General features: G+C 33.2%; 1 protein-coding gene across 1 annotated transcript in view; it reads right to left on the reverse strand.

The window, feature by feature from the left end:
• LOC114326014 (chloride channel protein 2) overlaps positions 1 to 20023 on the reverse strand; it is a 251418-nt gene extending 231395 nt beyond the window's left edge. The window contains exon 1 of the mRNA XM_050647860.1: positions 19712 to 20023. The gene's annotated coding sequence lies outside the window, so the exon portion shown is untranslated. The remainder of the gene's footprint in view (positions 1 to 19711) is intronic.
• Positions 20024 to 20475: the final 452 nt, after the last annotated feature.

Below are 20475 nucleotides of genomic sequence, written 5' to 3' on the forward strand. Positions count from 1 at the left end.
TGTCATCCCGAAGTGTATTCATATTCATATTCATATTTAACACAGAACAGAGATAAGTTTCAAATAAATGTATTCATATTAAACAAGATTGCACGCACGTATGATAAAGCACTTATGACATATCAAATTTATTAACACGTTATCAGCAGTTGTAGTTATTTCCTTATATTTTTGTGATTTTCCCAGATGTGGCTAATAATTTCCTTTAAAAATGATAAACAACAAACGGTAAAAAATTGCAAATTAGTCATTTGTCCAAACCATAAATCAAATTGTGATATTTATATACTGCAGTAAATTTGATAAATTATTATCACTGCGTTATTTTTGTTCAATATTTATTGACTGACTCACAGCAGATGGTTCAATAGCACATCAATCGTGAATTGAATCGTTTATAGGCCTGGATCCCGCGTACCAAAAAACGTTGATTAATAGCAAGCTGAAAATTTGTTAATAGCTTAACGTTGTCGAGTCGGCAAACTTAGATGTACGGGAACACTGGAACAGGGCAAGTTTTAATTGTGGAACAGTTTAAAAATTTGGAACGTCAGTTTACCAAAACGCCCCATGTATTTTGTCGGCCAGAACCTCCAATTGATTTGTTACCGTTTCATTAAACTTTAATGCAAAAATCAGACTGCTATTTATCACCAATATAATTCCTGTCATTTGACATGTTCTTCGTGTTGGACTTATTAAAATGCCCAGTTGGTGATACATTCCAGTCTGATTTTTGCATGAGAGTTTAATGAAATGGTAACAAATCAATTGGAAGTTCTGTCCGACAAAATACATGGAACGTTTTCGTAGTTTGACGTTCCAAATTTTTAACCTGCTCCACAATTAAAACTTCCCCTGTTCCAGTGTCCCCATACATCAAAGTTTGTCCGACTAGACACCGTTAAGCTATTAACAAATTTTCAGCTTGCTATTAAAAAACTTTTTTTTGGTATGCGGGATCCAGGTCTATTATTTCAGAAACCCGCCAACTGACATTTATAGATACCATTGCACTTGACGGGTCTTTCAAATAAACGGTTCAATTAAAAACCCATATAGTGCAGTCACTGAAGGTTTTCACCTCCGGTTTCGTTGAACCTCCATATATTTTCATGAAAAGTGGTGAGCAGTTAGAGGACACCTCAACAAACAAAGGTGACATGATACTAACTTGCGCTTTTACCCTGGGGATGGATACCTCCCCTTTTCTGAGGTGAAAATTATTTTATTAAAAATAATACCATAAATCGATAGAGGGACAAATTCTAAGCAAAATTTGTTATATTAAGTTATTAACATAAATCATTATTAACACAAGTCATTTTCATTTTCTTTTGATAATAACTATAAAAATACTCAATATACGTAAAAAATGGCAAATAACTAAATTTGAGTTTTTTTCATATAAAATATTATACTTGTTTTACTATTTCTGTAGGGTGAAAAATAACCGAGATAGAATCGTTTAAAACTTAAATTTTGCTGCGAGAACCATGTAACCGTGGCTATTTAATCTTTAATTTTTAAAAAATAAAGGGTATAAAAGATTAATTTCAACTCGTTTTAATAGCATTTAAAATTACCTTTCAAACAGTTTTCAGGTGAACCTATATATTAAAAGTTATCGGAGTTATTAGAAAAAAACTCTAACATTTTTTGGAAAAATTTTTAAAAGATTAAGTTTGAAAAATTTTTGGAGCATAAACTTTAATGTTACTAACTTGTTCTGTATCTCATTTAATAGATATTTTTAAGTACTTTCACAAATGTTTAATACGTTTATGTTATAAAATGCATAATTTTCCCGTAATTTAAGCTTGAATACTTAGATTTGGGTACTCGCCGAGAAAAATATCCATTCAATTACTTATAACTCACTTTTAGTTAATATTTAAAGTTTTTTTGGTAAGAAGTTTATTTAATTTTTTATTAGCTTCAATTTTGGTAATTATAACTTTTTTGTAGAAACTTATAGTTTTTGAGTTATCTATGAAAAATCGGTTAAAAACATGCATTTTTCTTAGGAAAAATTAAAATTTTTGATCTTTAATAACTCAAAAAGTTTTGATTTATTTTAATAACTTTATATAACAAATTTTGCTTAAAATTTGTCCCTTTATCTAATTGTGGGGTTATTTTTAATTAAATAATTTTCACCTCGAGATCGGGTGGGATCCACCCCCAGGGTAAAAGCGCAAGTTAGCACCATGTCAACTTTGTTCCTTGAGATATCCTCTAACCACTCACCAATTTTCTTGCAAATCGATGGAGGTTGAACGAAATCGGAGGTAATACCTCATATGCACCTTCAGTGACTCCACTCATAATAAATTTGGACTTTGATTTAAATATACATAATATAAATGTAAATAGTTGCAAAATGTTGAACAATTATGGAACTACTTCAAAGAGATAATACTAAATACACCGACAGAAATATGTGGCACAATAATTAAAAAGAGCAAATAAAAGAAATCAAACTGCATGGTGAAATGAAGAGATAAAACAACAAATAAAAAAAAGAAAAATGCTTGGAAAACATCCTTACAAAACAAAACACCAGAAAACTATGAAGAATATAAAAAACACAGGGGACTAGTAAACGAATTGGTTACAAAGGCAAAGAAGGACAAATGGACAGAATTTGGAGAAAACATGGAAACAAACAGTAAAGAGAATCAGAAACTGTTCTATGGAGTTTTAAAATCAATGAGAAAAGAAAAAATTCAAGAAATAGAAAGGATAAAGAATATAACTGGCGAAATTCTCACAGAAGAAAATGAAATAATGAACAGATGGAGAGAATATTTCCAAAAGATGCTACAAACTCACTGCTACCACGAACGTGGCGAATCAAATAATAGACGACGATGTAGACCCTATAACCATAAATGAACTGCAAGAAGCTATTGCAGAAATGAGAAACGGAAAGCCACCAGGGTATGACAGAATAACCACTGAAAGATAAAAAGAAATATGACTGACTCACAGCAGATGGTTCAACAGCACGTGAATCGTTGTGAATTAAAAAAATCCATAGTAAAGGACATCGCACACATCTTATGGAAAATATAATGTCTCTCAAATTCAATAAAATTTATACGAATAGATTCGTTTTAAATTAACGGTCAATTCTTATCATTGCGTCAACTCTTAATTATGATTAATTACGGCGCAAATTGCAATTAAAGTTTATCGAAATCACATTTTTGGAGTCTATAAACGTGTCAGTTATAATCACTATTACTCTGGGTGCTATTCAAAACAGCTTAAATCCCGCTGGGCCTAAGCGGATTAGTGGAACTATTATAATAAGATGCTTAATAGCCCGAGAAGATTTATGAAGTACCTATTATTTGGGTATTTTAAAATATTTTTTTCTCCTCTAACTTATGTACCTACCCATTTGATTTCAGATTGATTTATATCAATTTCTGCTCTTATTATTGAAAATTAAAGGTTGGCGCAATGATAAGAAGTGACCGTTAAATTGAAACGAATATATTCATATTGAATTTGAGTGACATTATATTTTCCATAAGATGTGTGCGATGTCCTTTGGGGTCGCGGTGAATTCATAACTATTTTAATCCCACATCCTAATTACAGGCCAACTGGCAACTCTAGCCCTCAGCTAATTTTTCGATAACCCATCAACTACCGGTGAATTTGTAACTTTCATTTTCTAAGTAGTATATAAGTATGTATAAGTTCTAATACCGGTATTCCAGGTATGCACGTGTAACAATTACCATCTTTGAAGGTGGTATAAAAGGTATTCATCATTTACTTATTTATTGACAATTTAAATGAAAAATAGCCGATTTTAAGAATTTTCGTCTATAAGTTAAAACATTTTACCAAAAAAACTGAAAAAAGAACCGATTAGTTTACTGAAATATCTTTAAAATGAGTTGAAGTAAAAAATAATTGGAGCTTTGTTGATCAATAGAAATTAATGAAAGGTAAACATTTAATAAATTGTTAATAACTTTTGCAAAAATGATTGTACAACTTTCAATTTTGAGCCAAAAGAGGTATTTTGTAATGAACAGTATCCGACAAAAATTGCAAATGATTTAATCAATGGTTTCCAATTCACCTGCAGACAGTTTCGAATTGGCAGGGTCAGGTAGTAGAAAGTTACGAATTGGCCGTTGTACATTTTGATTTGAAAATGTTTGTCATTAAAAGTTGCGAGTTGGCGTGTGTCCTAAATTTGGACTTTGATTTAAATATATATACAGTGATGAACGCACTAATAATCGGCAAAATAGCTCAAAAGATGGAAAACATAATACGATGAGGAACACAAAGAGATGAAACTAGTGGAGGTGGAAATTATCGTTATAAACGTAATAATTAACGTTACATTACATAGTTTCCCACCTTTAGACGTCTGTGATAGGAATATTTTATAAAATTCTACTGTCACAGTGACAGTTGTCTTGTCATACTCCTCTGATACGTCTAAAGGTGAGAAACTATGTAATGTAATGTTAGTTGATACGGTTATATCGATAATTTCCACCTCCACTAGTTTCAACTCTTTTTGTTTCGCAATGTATTATGTTTTCCATCTTTTGAAAAATTGGACTTCGTAACTTCTAGGTTTTCACCTAACCTGACAAAAAGTCGATATTTGAACTATTCGTGTAACTTTACGTAGATGGGTATAAGATTTCACTAATTTTGAATCATTTTTAACAGACTTCCGGCCATAACCAAGGCGAGATAATATAGCAGAAGACTTTAAAGCTATGAACGTGTAGACAATTGGATGAAGATTGCTCAAGACAGAGAGGAATGGAGGAATTTTGTTGAGTCAGCTAAAACCCACGAAGATTTGTAACGCCAAGGAGTAAGTAAGTGCGTTGGTTTAGTATAAACTTAAGTTCAAGTTTGTGGGTTCACGAAATAAATGTCAATTAAACGGATCTTCATCTTCTTATGGTACCTATCAGTTCAGGCTTTTGACGATCAGCATGGCTATCCTACCTTTGCTTGCTGCTATTCTAAATAGTCCGGTTGTTAATGTATTAAACCACTTCCTCAGGTTTTGAAGCCAAGGTATTCTTCTTCTCGCTGGTCCCCTCTTTCAAAATACAATGCCTTGAAGACTGAGTTCCAATAAGCCATATCTCTGTTTATTACTCATAACATGGCCAAGATATTCTAGTTTGCGCTCTTTGATGGTGTTAATAGAGATTTTCGTAGCAAGTGGTAAATAATGACTTCTAAAAAGCGACTTCTACTACTACGAAACCTTCAGATAGGCCTCGGAATGGACGGATATCAAGACGACGACTTTGGCAACGGAATATGGAATTTATGCTGGGAACATGGAATGTCAGAACGCTAAATAGACCAGGAGCACAGAGGATCCTTCTACACGAACTGAAAAGATATAAAATAGGAATCATTGCAGTACAAGAAACTAAATGGTTGGGAAAAGGTATCCGGGACACTAAAACACATACTATACTGTATAGCGGTAAAGATGAAGGAAATAAAGAATTTGGAGTAGCCTTTATCGTAGATAATAAAATGAAGCACCTGATAACAGATTTTCAAGCCATCAATGAAAGAATCTGCAAGCTTAGGATAAAAACGCATTTCTTTAACATAACCCTTATAAATGTACACTGTCCCACAAATGAACAAGAAGAAGACACTAAGGTAGCCTTTTATCAAGATCTAGAACGAATCTATGACTCAATACCAAGAAACGACATTAAAATGGTGATAGGCGACACAAACGCCAAGATCGGAAAAGAAGAAGAGTACATAGGGGTAATAGGGAAACACAGTTTGCATAGAGACACAAATGAGAATGGTCAGTTTCTAATAGATTTCGCAGCTGGAAAGAATATGATTATCAGTTCGGCATGCTTCCCACATCGGGACATACATAAGGGCACTTGGATATCACCTGACGGAAACACAATAAATCAAATAGACCATATACTGACTGAAAAAAGAATGGCGACGAGTACATTAGATGTAAAAAGCAGACGTGGCACAAGCTGTGACTCAGACCATCTACTAGTGCAGACACGGTTTAGATGCAAAATCAGTCGACAGGTAAAGGAAAAATATCCAAAACAAGGAAAACTAAACTTAGATAACCTAAAAGTCCCTGAGGTACAAGAAAGATTTGAGAGAACAGTGGATGAAAATTAGTAGAAGAAAACAGAGCAGACTCCACAATAGAAAATCAATGGAACACCATAAGCAGTATCATACTAAACACAGCGAAAGAAGTCCTAGGAACAAAGACACAACGGAGAGAAGAAACATGGTTCGATGAAGAATGCAAACAAGCTACACAGGAAAGAAATGAAGCACATAAGAATTACATACTCAGACGTACTAGAGAGAGAAAAACAGAATTTGAGAACAAAAGACGAAGAGCAGATAAACTGTGCAGGCAGAAAAAGAGAAAGTAGGAAAACCAACGGATACTAAACATAGAGAGGGAGTTTAAGGAAAACGAAACACGTAGTGCATACCAACTTATTAAACATTTAAGACAGGGATACAAACCGAAGACTAGCCTCTGCAAAAATAAGAAGGGTGAAATCATTAGTGATATGGACGAAATTAAGATAACCTGGATGACATATTTTAAGGAAGTATTAAACAAAGGGGCACAACCACCATTAAAACAGCAGAGGCAGCAGCAGGCACGGCAGGAGGTACAACAACAAGAGCTGGGGGAAGATGGAGAAGAAAATGAATTAACTAGACCCCCAACGCTAGAGGAGGTCCAAACGGCAATCCACATACAAAAAAGCCATAAAGCACCGGGAATAAATAAAATACCGGCAGAACTACTCAAGCAAGGAGGAAGCAATTTGACACAACAGATGTACCAGCTAATACGAGAGATATGGATAGAAGAAGAAATACCCCAACAATGGAAGAAAAGTATAATCTGCCCTATTCATAAAAAAGGAGACAAACTGTTGTGTCAGAATTATAGAGGCATCTCTTTACTTTGTTCGGGATACAAAATATTCACAAACATCCTTAATCGAAGACTTCAACCTCTCACGGAAAAAATCATCGGGGAATATCAAGCAGGGTTTAGGCAAAATAGATCTACCATTGACCAACTATTTACAGTTAAACAAATACTAGCCAAAGCATGGGAATATGACATGGACGTTTAAAATCTCTTTGTAGATTTTAAACAAGCCTATGATTCAATAGATATAACAATTCTACCTAATATATTGGAAGAATTTGGCATACCATCAAAATTAATACGACTAGTGTAAATGACAATGACAGAAATAGAAGCACAGGTATGTATTCAAGGACAGATCACTGATGCGTTTACGATAACGCAAGGACTGAAACAAGGCGACGGACTGGCTCCAACGCTTTTTAATCTTGTTCTTGAATATGTAATTAGACGGTTGACGGTGAGCGGAAATAACATACTTACAAACAAATCTACCCAATTAGCAGCATACGCAGATGATATAAACATAATGAGCAGAACAATGAATGCAGCGGAAGAAACCTACGTTGAGTTGAAACAGAGTGCAGAAGCAGTAGGGCTAGCAATAAATACAAATAAAACAAAACTACTCATACAAACCAGATCAAATAGACCGGCGCAACAACACTTTATTGACGATATAGAACATGTGAATAGATTCACGTACCTAGGAATGGATCTGGTTGCAAGCAATGAAGAAGAACCGGAAATAAATAGAAGGCTTGTGCTGGCAAATAAAGCCTATTTCGCGATGGGCCACATATTCAAATAGCGAGACGTACACCGGAAAACAAAACTCCGGGTATATAAAACAATAATCAGGCCCATAGTAAATTATGGCTGCGAAACATGGGTGGTGACACAGAAATCTGCCAATGCATTAGATGTGTTTGAAAGAAAAGTGTTACGTAGGATACTGGGCCCAATAAGTGAAAATAACAACTGGCGAATTAGGTATAATAGAGAAATATACGAGCAATATAGCGAACCAACTCTAGCACAATACACTAAACTGCAGAGATTACGGTGGGCAGGGCACGTGGTCCGCATGCATGAGAATAGAATCTCCAGAAAATTGCTGAATGCAAGAATGCAGGGAAGACCTGTTGGAAGACCTAAAAGAGATGGGAAGACGAAGTCGATGAGGATGCCAGGAACTTCCTGGGAACGCGTTCATGGAAAAGAACAGCGGTAAATCGAAATGATTGGAGAAGCTTGTTGAAGGAGGCCAAGGCTCGATTTGGGCTGTAGTGCCATTGGATGGATGGAAAAAGCGACTTCATCGTTATGAACGCTGATTTCGCGCGTTATTTTGTGCGAACAACATTGAATCAACCGTGGGTTAAAAGAGGTTTCGATATAGATGCAGATTAAAGCCGGCCACTTACGGTACTGCGGCGTCGTTCAATTTTGTCGAATTCGACTAATTGACAAAAATTTTAATCGTGTGTGAGCGTACATCCAACAAAATCGTACAATTTGACCACAGAGAGACTGGTCTGCCTGCTGCAGTACTGCAGAATTCATATCATCAAGGATTTTGTCAAACAAAAAAAGATGTTTTCAATGCAATTTCTATTTTTAAACTTCTTATTTTTTTGGTATTCAAATTTTAAAGAAAACTAAAAAAATCCCAAATTAAAATATACTAGCCGTGACCTTCCTAAAAACTCTTGAACTAATGAACATTCTTTCGTAGGTATATACTCTTGTAAAACAAATATTTGGCATGAAGATTTGGCACTCTTGAAATATCACACTTTCACCTTGTAAATAACCGCTCGCGGTTGATTACAGGATACCTACTTATAGGCGAAGCAACAAAGCACCAAAAAGCCCAAAATCTAGTAATTTTGTGCATTAAGATGAATCGTCATGCAAATGCAATTTTTGGCATTCGATTCAGGAGAGTGTCAGGAAAGTTTGTGAACTAAATTGATCTACGGCAGATGAAAATATCCATAAGAAAAATGCATTCGAAGTGCATCTCGAAGAGATGGAAAATTAAAAATTTATAACTCTGACAGGAAACACTGACGGAACTGAGTTCAATTTTTATACTCGGGGGTTTTGGAGGTCGTTGAACACGAATTTCATCTCAGCGATGTTCTCCAAGGTACCTTGTGCCCACGGTGGAATTCGATGTCTGGTGTTTTATGTTATAATCATTCAAAATCAGTCGATAATGATTACTCGGGGGTTTTGTGGGTCGCTGAGCACGAACTTCATGACGGCGATAGTCTCTGAGGTACCTGAAGCCCAGGGTGGAATTCGGCTCCTGGAGTATTATGTTATAATCATTCAAAATCAGTCCATAACTATTACTCGGGGTTTTGGAGGACGCTGAGCACGAATTTCATGACGGCGATGATCTCCGAAGTACCTAATGCCCAGGATGGAACTTGTCGCCTAGTGTTTTATGTTATAATCATTAAAAATCATTCAATAACCATTACTCGAAAGTTCTTGGGGGCGCTAAGCACAGTTATATGATCATCGTCCTCCAAAACCCCAAGTAATGGTTATTGACTGATTTTGAATCACTATAACATAAAACTCCTGGCGACGAGTTCCACACTGTCCACCAGGGGCCTCGGAGACAGTCGCCGACATGAAATTCCTGCTCAGCGACCCCCAAAACCCCAGAGTAATAGTTTTTTTTGCCTTAGATTCAAGACCTATGTATTTAGCCAGACAATTTATTAATAGGTAAAAAATTACATTTTATAATAATATACATATATGTATATATTATACATATATATATATATATATATATATATATATATATATATATATATATATATATATATATATATATATATATATATATATAATATACAGTAAAATAATATATATTATGCCGGTCAATTTCCATTACGCACATTCACTCGATTTCCTAACCTTCCCATTGGAAACACTATTGAAGATTGTACAAGGAATAATATGGACACACGCTTCACGTTAAGGTGCCCGTCATAGCGACTTTTTTTTTTAAACAGACAATACAGGCAACGGTTAAAGGTAAATAATATAAAAGGAAAAACAGTAGGAAAATACAACTACGGCCCTAACATTTCGCATTCACGCAACACTGTTTGAAGAGGAGGTTTAAATTTTCCGTTTGGTCCGTTTGAAAAATTCCTCTAAAGTTGACCTAATGGTTGGGTTACGACTGCTTAAATATAGGAGAGAAGCGACGTTCAATGGTAATATAACTTTTTGTTGGGAGATGGCTTCAAATAAAAATTGTATTGCTTCTTGATTATACCGACACTGGAACATCCAGTGGTTAAGGTCATCAAAACTGCCGTCACATTCACATGTATCTGTTTCTGATAGTTTTATTTTATTACAGGTATGAGTTTACTGTAGCATGTCCAAAAAGGCATCTAACGTACATGGTGTAAATTGTTCGAGAGATGGGACTTCTCTCGCTTAGGAGAGAAGACGGAAGAGTTGGATATATATTGCAATATGTATTTTTGCTACTGTTAGGAGTAATAGTTATTGACTAATTTTGAATGATTATAACACAAAACTTCAGGCTACGAGTTCCAACCTGAGCACCAAGTACCTCGAAGACCATTGCCGTCATGGAATTGGTGCTCAGTGGTCCCTAAAACCCCAGTGTAATGGTTATTGACTGATATTGATTATAAGATAAAGCTCCATGGGTAAGTCCCATCTTAAATAGGTAAGTAATTTTTTAAATCAAATTCGTTATCTTCTTTTTTCAGACCTAAGTACTGGCTCTGGTATTGGATTCTATAGATCATTCTGGGATTTATTAAAGTAGTTAGGTTTAAATATTTGTTTAAGTTTTTGTACTGCCTCTGATTATAGAAGCTTTTCCCAAGATGAAGAGGAAAATGCCTCTACTTTATGGCGAGGATTCAAAATAACAACAATACAGTATAGCCATTTAGTTTTGTTATAGTGTTTCGATATTTTATCTCTCGCAGCTTAAATGCAGTAAATTAATTGCCCATCGGTAGCGTCTCTATCAATTTTATTATTAAGTTCATAAGCCCATATTTCCAGTTTGTCCAAAAGTAAATTTACTCCAATTACCACCAATGGGAGTGTGCAATATTTTTCCGCTTCGAGAATTGAAGAAAGTGTTTTAAACCTTCTCAGATACTGACAAAATTTACTGATCAGAACTATTCTTTATCTAACATTTTCCAATTATTTACATTTTGGTTGTTGTCACAAAATATAGTTTTAAGCATTTTTTACACTTAAGCCCCATGTTAGCATCTCGAAAGTTGAATGCCATCTTGTAGGCACATCTAGTTCTGGCATAGTCATCTTACAATTTATGGCCTCGCAAGCACTGTTAAGTTTAAGTTGCATTTGCCCTGAGTTTTTAGTTTTTTTTACAAGGTATTAAATTTTACTTACAATAGAGTTAAAATCTAAAGTCGTAGCATTGATAGCATTTTCTACTTCAATCTCATCCTCCAAATAATCAAAATCCTTTTCGATGTCTAAACTGTTTCGATTTGGCTCAACAATTTTTATAAAATCCTGGACAGCTAAGCTTAGAATATGTGTGAAACATACAAAATGTTTATTGTAAGCATGCAACTACACATCAATTTTGAGTTCGTCAGAAAACAAATGCAGTTCGGGGACTCCCCCAGTGACAGTGGAGGCCGTGTTAGCACGCAACGCAATAAAAAGGTCGCGTCGAATCACCCGACCGGTCTTGAAATTTCTTGAGCCAAGACAAGATATAAGATGTCAAGAAAACGTCAAGACAAGATTTTTTTAATTTCTTGATTTTTTCTCAAGACAAGACAAGAAGTTGTTGTGAAGACAAGAATTCTTGTCTTGTCGACCCCTACGAGTAATGGTAATCGACTGATTTTGAATAATTATAACATAAAACTCCAGGCGATGAGTTCCACCCTAGGCACCAGGTACCTTGATGACCACCTCAGCGACCACCAAAACCGCCCGAGTAATGGTTATGGACTGATATTGATTATAACATAAAACTCCAGGCGATCAATTCCACCATAGGCACCAGATAACTCCGAGATAATTGCTGACATGAAATTCGTGTTCAGTGACACCCAAAACTCCTTAGTAAGAGTTATTGATTTATTTTAAATGAGTAAATCATAAAACTCCAGGCAGGAGACGAGTTCTACCCTGGGCACCAGGTACCTCGGAGACCGTCGCGGACCGCCGACATGAAGTTCGCGTTCAGCGACCACTAAAAATCTAGAGTAATGGTTATCGACTGATTTTGAATGATTATAACCTATAACTCCAGGCGACGAGTTCCACCCTAGGCACCAGGTACCTTGGAGACCATCGCAGAGATGAAATTCGCGTTCAACGACCTCCAAAACCTACAGAGTATAAAAATTGAACTGATTGCCGTCAGTATTTTCCGAGTTCTAAATTTTTCATTTTCCATCTCTTCATTTCTTTAAATACATTTTTCTGTAGAAATTTTCATCTCCCGGATATCAATTTAGTTCACAAAATTTCCTGGCACTCTCCTGAATCGAATGCAAAAAGTTGCATGACGATCGATCTTACTGCTCCTAGGTGTAATGCTTCGTTTCCTCGCCTATTATACTTAAGACTACACTTTATTATATTCTTGAGCGTCAGTGGGGATTCCAGGAAAACCTAATGTTGTACTATATAATTCCTTGTAATTTATCAGAAATGTAATTAACATATCCAGTTTCTTCAGGTCGAGGTTAATGTTTTACTGTTTTTGTATATACATTATAAAAAAACTTAAACAAATAATGTGAATCAAATGTAAATATTTATGAGTTAAAATTATATCGAATCTACCTATTCTCACAATATTCGTGACACAATTAATAAGAAAGTTACAAAATATTGAGACTTTTGTTATTTTACAAATTAAACGGATAAAAGTAATCTAAATTATATAACGTCTTGTAAATTATTGTTTATTGGTTAGTAAACAAGACGTCGGCCCTATGCAACTAATTGTCAGTGATGAACCAATAACAAAAGTTAACCATTTTAAATACCTAGGATGTTGGATAAACGAGACACTAAATCCGGATGAAGAAATTAAAACTCGTATAGAAATTCCAAGAGGAGCATTTATGAAACTTAGATCTATTCTGAGCAACTCTCAGCTGAACTTACAACAAAGAATCAAGTTCCTAAAATGTTATGTGTATCCTGTATTACAATTACTATATGGATGTGAAACTTGGATCATGAAGGTTAACATGATGAACAAATTAGAAGCCTTTGAGATGTGGTTGTATCGTAGAATGCTCAGAATATCTTGGGTTCAACGCATTTCAAACAGAGAAGTCTTAAACAGAGTAGGTGAAGGCGAAGGTGATTTAACCAAGATGATAAAAAAAGAGAAAACTGGAATATATGGGGCTTATAATGAGAGGTAGCAGATACAGGATGCTGCAGTTAATACTCAATGGAAAGATCGACGGAAAAAGAGGAATTGGTCGGAAGAAATATTCATGGCTCCGAAACCTTCGTCAATGGACTGGCTTATTAGCAGATCAATTGTTACATGCCGCACAAGGTCGAGAACGATATCGGCAGATTGTCATGGAAGCTACCCACCAAAAAAATTGGGCACGGTACTTAAATACTTAAAGAAGAAGAAGAAATTATTGTCCAGGGAAATAAAACGATCCCTTAATAGCATCAGGTATTTGACGCGTTTTTCACGTAATGTGTTGTATATGTACCAAGGGCGTCCAAGGGTGACTAAATGTGGTTGATCCGCATGTTGCTCTTTGAAGGATTATTTGTGGCTCTCAATAAATGTACCTGAATTACTTTTAATTGATTTGTTGCAAAATGTCTTACTGACAAAAAATATAAAAGACTAAGTGTAACATCATAACTTGGACAAGGAGATCCCTTTCACTTATCTCTGTTGCTGTTCAATTTGCCTTAGAATATGTAGATAGTAAGTAAAAGATCATCTGAGCTGACAGCAGGATTTGCGAATCGAGGATCAAAACTATTGTTGGCCTTTGCTGATGATATAGGTGCAGTCGCTCAATCTACAAGAGACGTTAGAGGGATATTTTCACAATTCAAGGAAGAAACAGGTAGTCAGTTCGAATAAATGAAGAGAAGACGAAATACATACTAGTAACCAAAAATCCAAAACCAAAAGTTTAGCAGAACATAACAACTATTAATGACCACAACTTCTAAGTAGTAAGAGAGTTTAAATATCGAGGGGCGGTAATGGCAGATGACAACCACATACAAAAAGAGCGCTCAGCAAGGATAGCTGCGTGGAATAGAGCATAATACTCCCTATCATTATTATTAAGACCTAAGCTGCTAAAAAGACAATCTAAATTAAGACTGTACAGCCAATTATTCGCCCAATTGTTACATATAGAAGAGAAACATGGACTCTACATCAGCGGGAAATAAATAAAGATGCTGGTATTTGAAAGCGAAGTTCTCAGAATGATATTTGGCCATCAAAGAGATGGCACAGGAAAGTGGAGAAGGCGTCAATTGGTGACTGTGTACGGTACTGAGAATATCGTCAGACATAATAAAGGCTAAGGTGGGAGGTCATGTGGTAGATCAGAGGAAGACAGAGTGTTAAAGACGGTGTTTTTTGGGAGAAGGTAGAATATCAGTAGGCCGTCCCGGAAAAAGATGGAAGGATGATGAAAAATCGAAGTATCCTGAATTAAATAGTAAAGGTTGCTTGCAGAATTATTTGCATATTTGAAACAACGATGTGAACCATTTTATTTCATTTTAAAAATCGTGAAAACCAAACAACTAGAGAAAAATTTCATATTTTTTACACTTTCGAGATAATTGTGTATTGCGGCTAGCGAAAAATTTCTAATTTTAAAAATGGCTCGGACTATCAAGGAGTTTGGCCACCCCTAATACATCAGTTGATTAAGTTGTTTATATGTATTTATTCTCTTTTAAATTCAATGTATATTTGTTTATCCCATAATGCGTTACTAAAAAATTTATTGTCTTTTCATATTCTTTGCTCTTCTTCTTCCACAATGTACGTGGTGCATACAAAACTTTACCTAATACCGGTTCATTTCAAAGTTTTAATTTTATTTTATATTACATATTTAGAAGTAATATTAGGTTTGTTCTAGCATCAGTTTCAAACTGTGTGAAACCATCAGCGAATAGAGGACCAGCACGAGTAGAAGGGATAACACTGGTGACTGTAGTATGTTCTCTCACTGACCAATTGTTTGCTGACGGTTTCTGACTAGTTTGACTGTTTGCTAGAATAAACCTATTGTATCGCAGCAGGTGTTTAGTACCGTTGCTAGGAAAGTGATGTTGGTTAGCAATTTGTTATTAAAGTAAACAAAGTTTTTTTATGTGACATTGTCAAAAAAAAGTCAGAATGCAAGAGAAATTCGATATTTCTGAAGAAATAGTTAACAAAGCCAAAAATGCGACTGAGAATCTGTTACCGAAAAATCTAAAGAAACGTACGACAAATTTCAACAATGGATGGCAGAAAATAATAGACCTGGATCCTGCGTACCAAAAAAAAGGAATTTGTGTGTACTTTGTACACACGTAAGAAGTTATACTTCTATTAGGGGAGTGCAATTAGAACGAAAATGTGCATTGTTTCGGAAAAATTCAAACAAGCTTATATTTTTCTAAAACTTTTTTTGTTAGTTTATATACATGTTAAAGTAAAAGGTTCTACTCGCAAATTTGGCCGCTAATTTTTTATTAATTGTTTAAACAATAACAATTATTTTGTATAAATAATTTTAAAAATATCGTTAAATTCATCATTTTACTTTGATCAAATATGTTTCTATTTTGTTTTTGATTATGCTGAATCCGAATATGGCATTGCAATTTGAAAATTCTTATACAGAGCTCTTATACAGTGTGTCTGCGTAGCTAGGAACCACATGGAAAACTTTTTTATTACCAATTTTACGAAAAAAAGTTATTCTTAATAAAATGCTCTGGATAGTCAAAAATCTAAAACTGAACCATCAGATATAAAATTTTATCAATTTTATACGAGTTATGTCAAAAATATGAATTTCTTTAAAGAGTAAAGTACCTTTGTATTCCAGAATATCAAAAAATGCTATTATGAAAAGTTGTTTGAAATTAGAAACTATCTCTAAATATACAATTACATCATTCTAATCGAAAAAAAAAATCAATTTTTTCTCAAATTACGGATACTCATCATTTTATTACAATTATGATAACTATTTTATTATCACTTTTACGAAAAAAAGTTATGCTTCATAAAATGCTCTCCCTGATCTAAAATCTAAGATACAATCATCAGATATCAAACTTTTTTAATTTTATGCGAAGTATGTAAAAAGTATGAATTTTTCTTAAGAGTAAAGTGCCTTTATTATTCACAATATTTAAATTAGAAGGATGTAATTGAACACTAAAACAAATTCTTTAATTCCAAACAACTTTTCTTAATAACAATTTTCGATATTGTGAAAGGTAAATGTACTTTACTCATGAGTGAAATTCATATTTTTTGACATACCTCGTATAACATTAATTAAATTTGATATTTCATGATTGTATCTTAGAATATATACGATGCAGAGTATTTTATAAAGAATAACTTTTTTTCGTAAAACTGTTAATAAAAAAGTTATCAATAGGTTCCAACTAACGCAAACATACTGTATAAGAGCTAAAAAATTTTTTTTGCTGAACATTTATTATTATTGAAGCTTATTATTAAATGTATTTTAGGTAAGTTTTACAGAAAAAAGTTTTGATCACTTTGTATAAACATTTTTTTAGCTGGTAATTTTCGGTTTTTGTATTACATTTTTGTTATCTTTCCTAATTTTCCAAAAAAGAAATAGTTTATTTTATTTCTAAATTAAAATAATTCAGTGCATTTTAAAGTTACATCCTAAGCTTTAAAAAAGCATTTATAAATCTGTAATAAATCTATTCAAACTTGAATAATACCGTCTTAAAGTGGTGGTAATTCTATAAAACTACGCAGATTTCAAAAATTACATTTTTTGAGACGTCATATCATTTGAATTAAATTTTTGAGATTTTTTTCGAATAAAACATCATTTCGTAAGATGCTTGAAAGATAAGTTTTGCAAAATTAAGTGTTTTATAAGACAAATTGTATTAGTTACACATTTTTAAATAATTTTTAAACAAAATTCATGTAAGGCTCAATTTCCGCCCACACCGTACTTATGCCCATACATTTTATTTCTTTCTATTATAACCATAAGATAGCCTAATTATTTTTGTTTCATGTTCAATTTATAAAATTTCATTCCATCCATTAGTTAAAGAATTACATTAAAATAACTCAACCGTGCACTTCGCCGTACGTTAGTTTACAGTGCGCCAATGTTTGTGAGAAGGGTGACTTTAGCGTTATAAATAAAAAATTATAAAAGATACAGATTTAATTTTAGAAAATTCTTTACACATGAGGTGTTTTTTGTAAAATTTTCTGAATTATTCAATAATCAAGTCAGTTCCTTTCTAAAATTTATATTTTCGGAGTTATTTAAAAAAATATCTAATTTCGTAGTTCATTTGTTTAATAAAAAATGAAGCATCCACTTCTCGAGTAGAACTTGTTGATATATTGTTTATTAAACATTTCTTAATAAAATTACAAAAAGTTCTTTCTTGTTTGATTTTTTCCGAAGTGAAAATCTATATGCACTCCTCTATATTATATTATTTCAACGAAATAAATATACTTTCAACAGGTTATTTGTATTTTATTTAAAGATTAAACTAATTTTTACTTACCACTTTCCAAAAATTTTTATTAAAACAATACCAAAAATAAAAAAAAAATAGAAAACAGACGGATTCGAACCGGGGACCTCTCGATCTCCGGTCACACGTTCTACCACTGAGCTATATTCCCTTTGCTTTGACAGGTTACAAGATTTGTCATACATACTGACAAATTTAATAGACCAAGTGAAGTATACAAAAATGCTTTAAATATACTTACTATTATTATAAAATATCTTATTTCCGAGGAAGACACATCCAAAGACACAAAAATTATAATAAATATATTTACTAAAAACACTAATAATATAGGTATTCTTTTAGCGACTGTAAAGATGTAGCGACTAATACCATACTGTCGGTGTGCGCATGCGCCAGGGAATATAAAAATTCACCCTCGTGCCTAAAAAGTATAACTTCAAAAAGTTGATTAAAAATAGCAAGCTGAAAATTTGTTAATAGCTTAACGGTGTGTCTAGTCGGACAAACTTTTAACAAACAGGCGTTAATACTGAATGCGTAAATGTTTGATTTTTGTTGTTTCCTATTGCAATAATTTCTTTAATGTCCGCGTGGGTATAAAGTACCTATTACATTATGCCCGCGCGGGCATAAAGTATACCATTATGTGGTTCGTAAATAAGTAATAAATAAACAATATTAAATCGGTATGACATAAAATTATTTTTTCTACGACCGTTTAATAACATGCTCATTATTCGCTATTTTTTCATAGATAATAGCACCCATTACTGGACCCGTGAGTAATAATTCATTACTCACGGGCTGAAGCTACTCACGGGTCATTACTCACGGGCTGAAGTTAGATTCAAGTGGCGCATGCCACTTTTAATATTAATCGTATATAAACTACAAAAAAAATACTTTAACTTGTTTATTTAATACAATAATGATTGTAATTTATACCAATAATTAACTTCGAAAAATTTTTAAAGGAATTTTAACTGTAACAATGTCAGTATATTTTTTACGTTTATATCTTGTTTACTAAAAACTTTGACGTTTATCATTTAATTTAGTGACAGTGACATTAGCGCATTTTGTTTATGTTAATTGGAATTTATAACTAATATTGTGTTTGTTTTTCAAGTTATATTGTGTTAAATGTTATAATATATTATGTATAGTTATATTATTATATTATATATAGTTAAATATACATTATAACTATATATTATATGAAATACGTCCACCAACAACAGCCATTTCCTATTTATTACATTCACTTACAGTAGGTACAAATTTAAGCCTATAATTTTTCTGAAACGAATAGAACTTATATTGACTATTTCTAGTTGTATTTTTACAATAAATAAGAATTTAGTAATAGTAGGCAACCACTTATTTAGCCACGTACTAGGGGTAAATAGCATGTAGGTATTTTTTAAATTATTATAATTTAAATCTCGAGTAGCTGATAATTAAATTTTTTACTAATTAAAATAAAAAAAAGGTCGTAGAAAAAGTATAGTATTCTACTCGCATGTAATGGCTATTACTCACTCTGATGAATTACGACACTCGCCTACGGCTCGTGTCGCAAACTTCATCATCGTGAGTAATAGCCATCATTACATGCTCGTTGAATAATATACTATTAAATGCACAGAAACCTTTTATTAAATAAGTAAACATAACCTTATAAACTCGAAATTGATGGTCAAGAATTTTATCACAAAAAAATAAGTTCGTAACAAGTTTGTGTAGTAGATAAAAATATTAAAATATGTGCCGGGTTATTAGAAACGTGTATATTGCGGAATGCAGTTTTAAATATCTTGACAAAATACTATCAACGTCTGACGAAATAGTTGTTATGTCCACTAAAGCATGTTAAAATAATTAATGTAAAACCATATAATTAAATCAGAAGCATCTACTTACCTATTCGGATGCACTTTAATTCATAAAAACGGCAAAACAACAAGAGAACAACGGCTATTGTATTTACATTTACACGGAACTATTAAAAAACTATTTTCAATCTTTGCTTTTGCGATAACAGTTATCTGGAAGTAGCTGCTTCAGATTTGTGTTGATTGTTTGAAATGTCGAGATATAATATTTAATTTCACTGGATTATCACTGTAATAAATCAGGCTCAGCGCCGGTAAAACACGGTAAGGTGTTAATTAACTCATGGTTTCCAAATTTGTTCACGTGCTTTTGTTTTGAAATACGGCAAAATACTATTTGGGTTTTAATTTGAATTTGTCAAAGTCCGTCTGTGTCAGCAAAAAGTTCCCGCACTGTTGTTTTATAGGAGGTTTGTATAGATGCCACGTTTTACACCAATGTGTTTAACGTGTTGCCTATAATTAAGGGGACTTTTTCTAGATTAGAAAAAGACCATTTTTAAATATTTTTATTCAAATAATTATTATACATATTTATGGTTATAATTTTTTTACACATTGCATTGTTCAGCAGGTATCGAGGAATACAAACAAATTTCTTGGCGCTTTTAATTGTTTTTCACCGTTGCAGAGTGCGTCTTTTAAAGATTTTCTTTTCTGCCTTCCTGTACCTAATATTTTTTCTGCCTTCCTGTACCTAATATTTTTTTAAATTCCAACGGGATTAAATTAGTGAGACTTAACACTAATAAATAAACCTTTAAAAAGTTATCTTTTTTTTATTATTTTTAT

This window comes from Diabrotica virgifera, chromosome 3, assembly GCF_917563875.1.
Source record: "Diabrotica virgifera virgifera chromosome 3, PGI_DIABVI_V3a".
Taxonomy (NCBI): Eukaryota; Metazoa; Arthropoda; class Insecta; order Coleoptera; family Chrysomelidae; genus Diabrotica; species Diabrotica virgifera.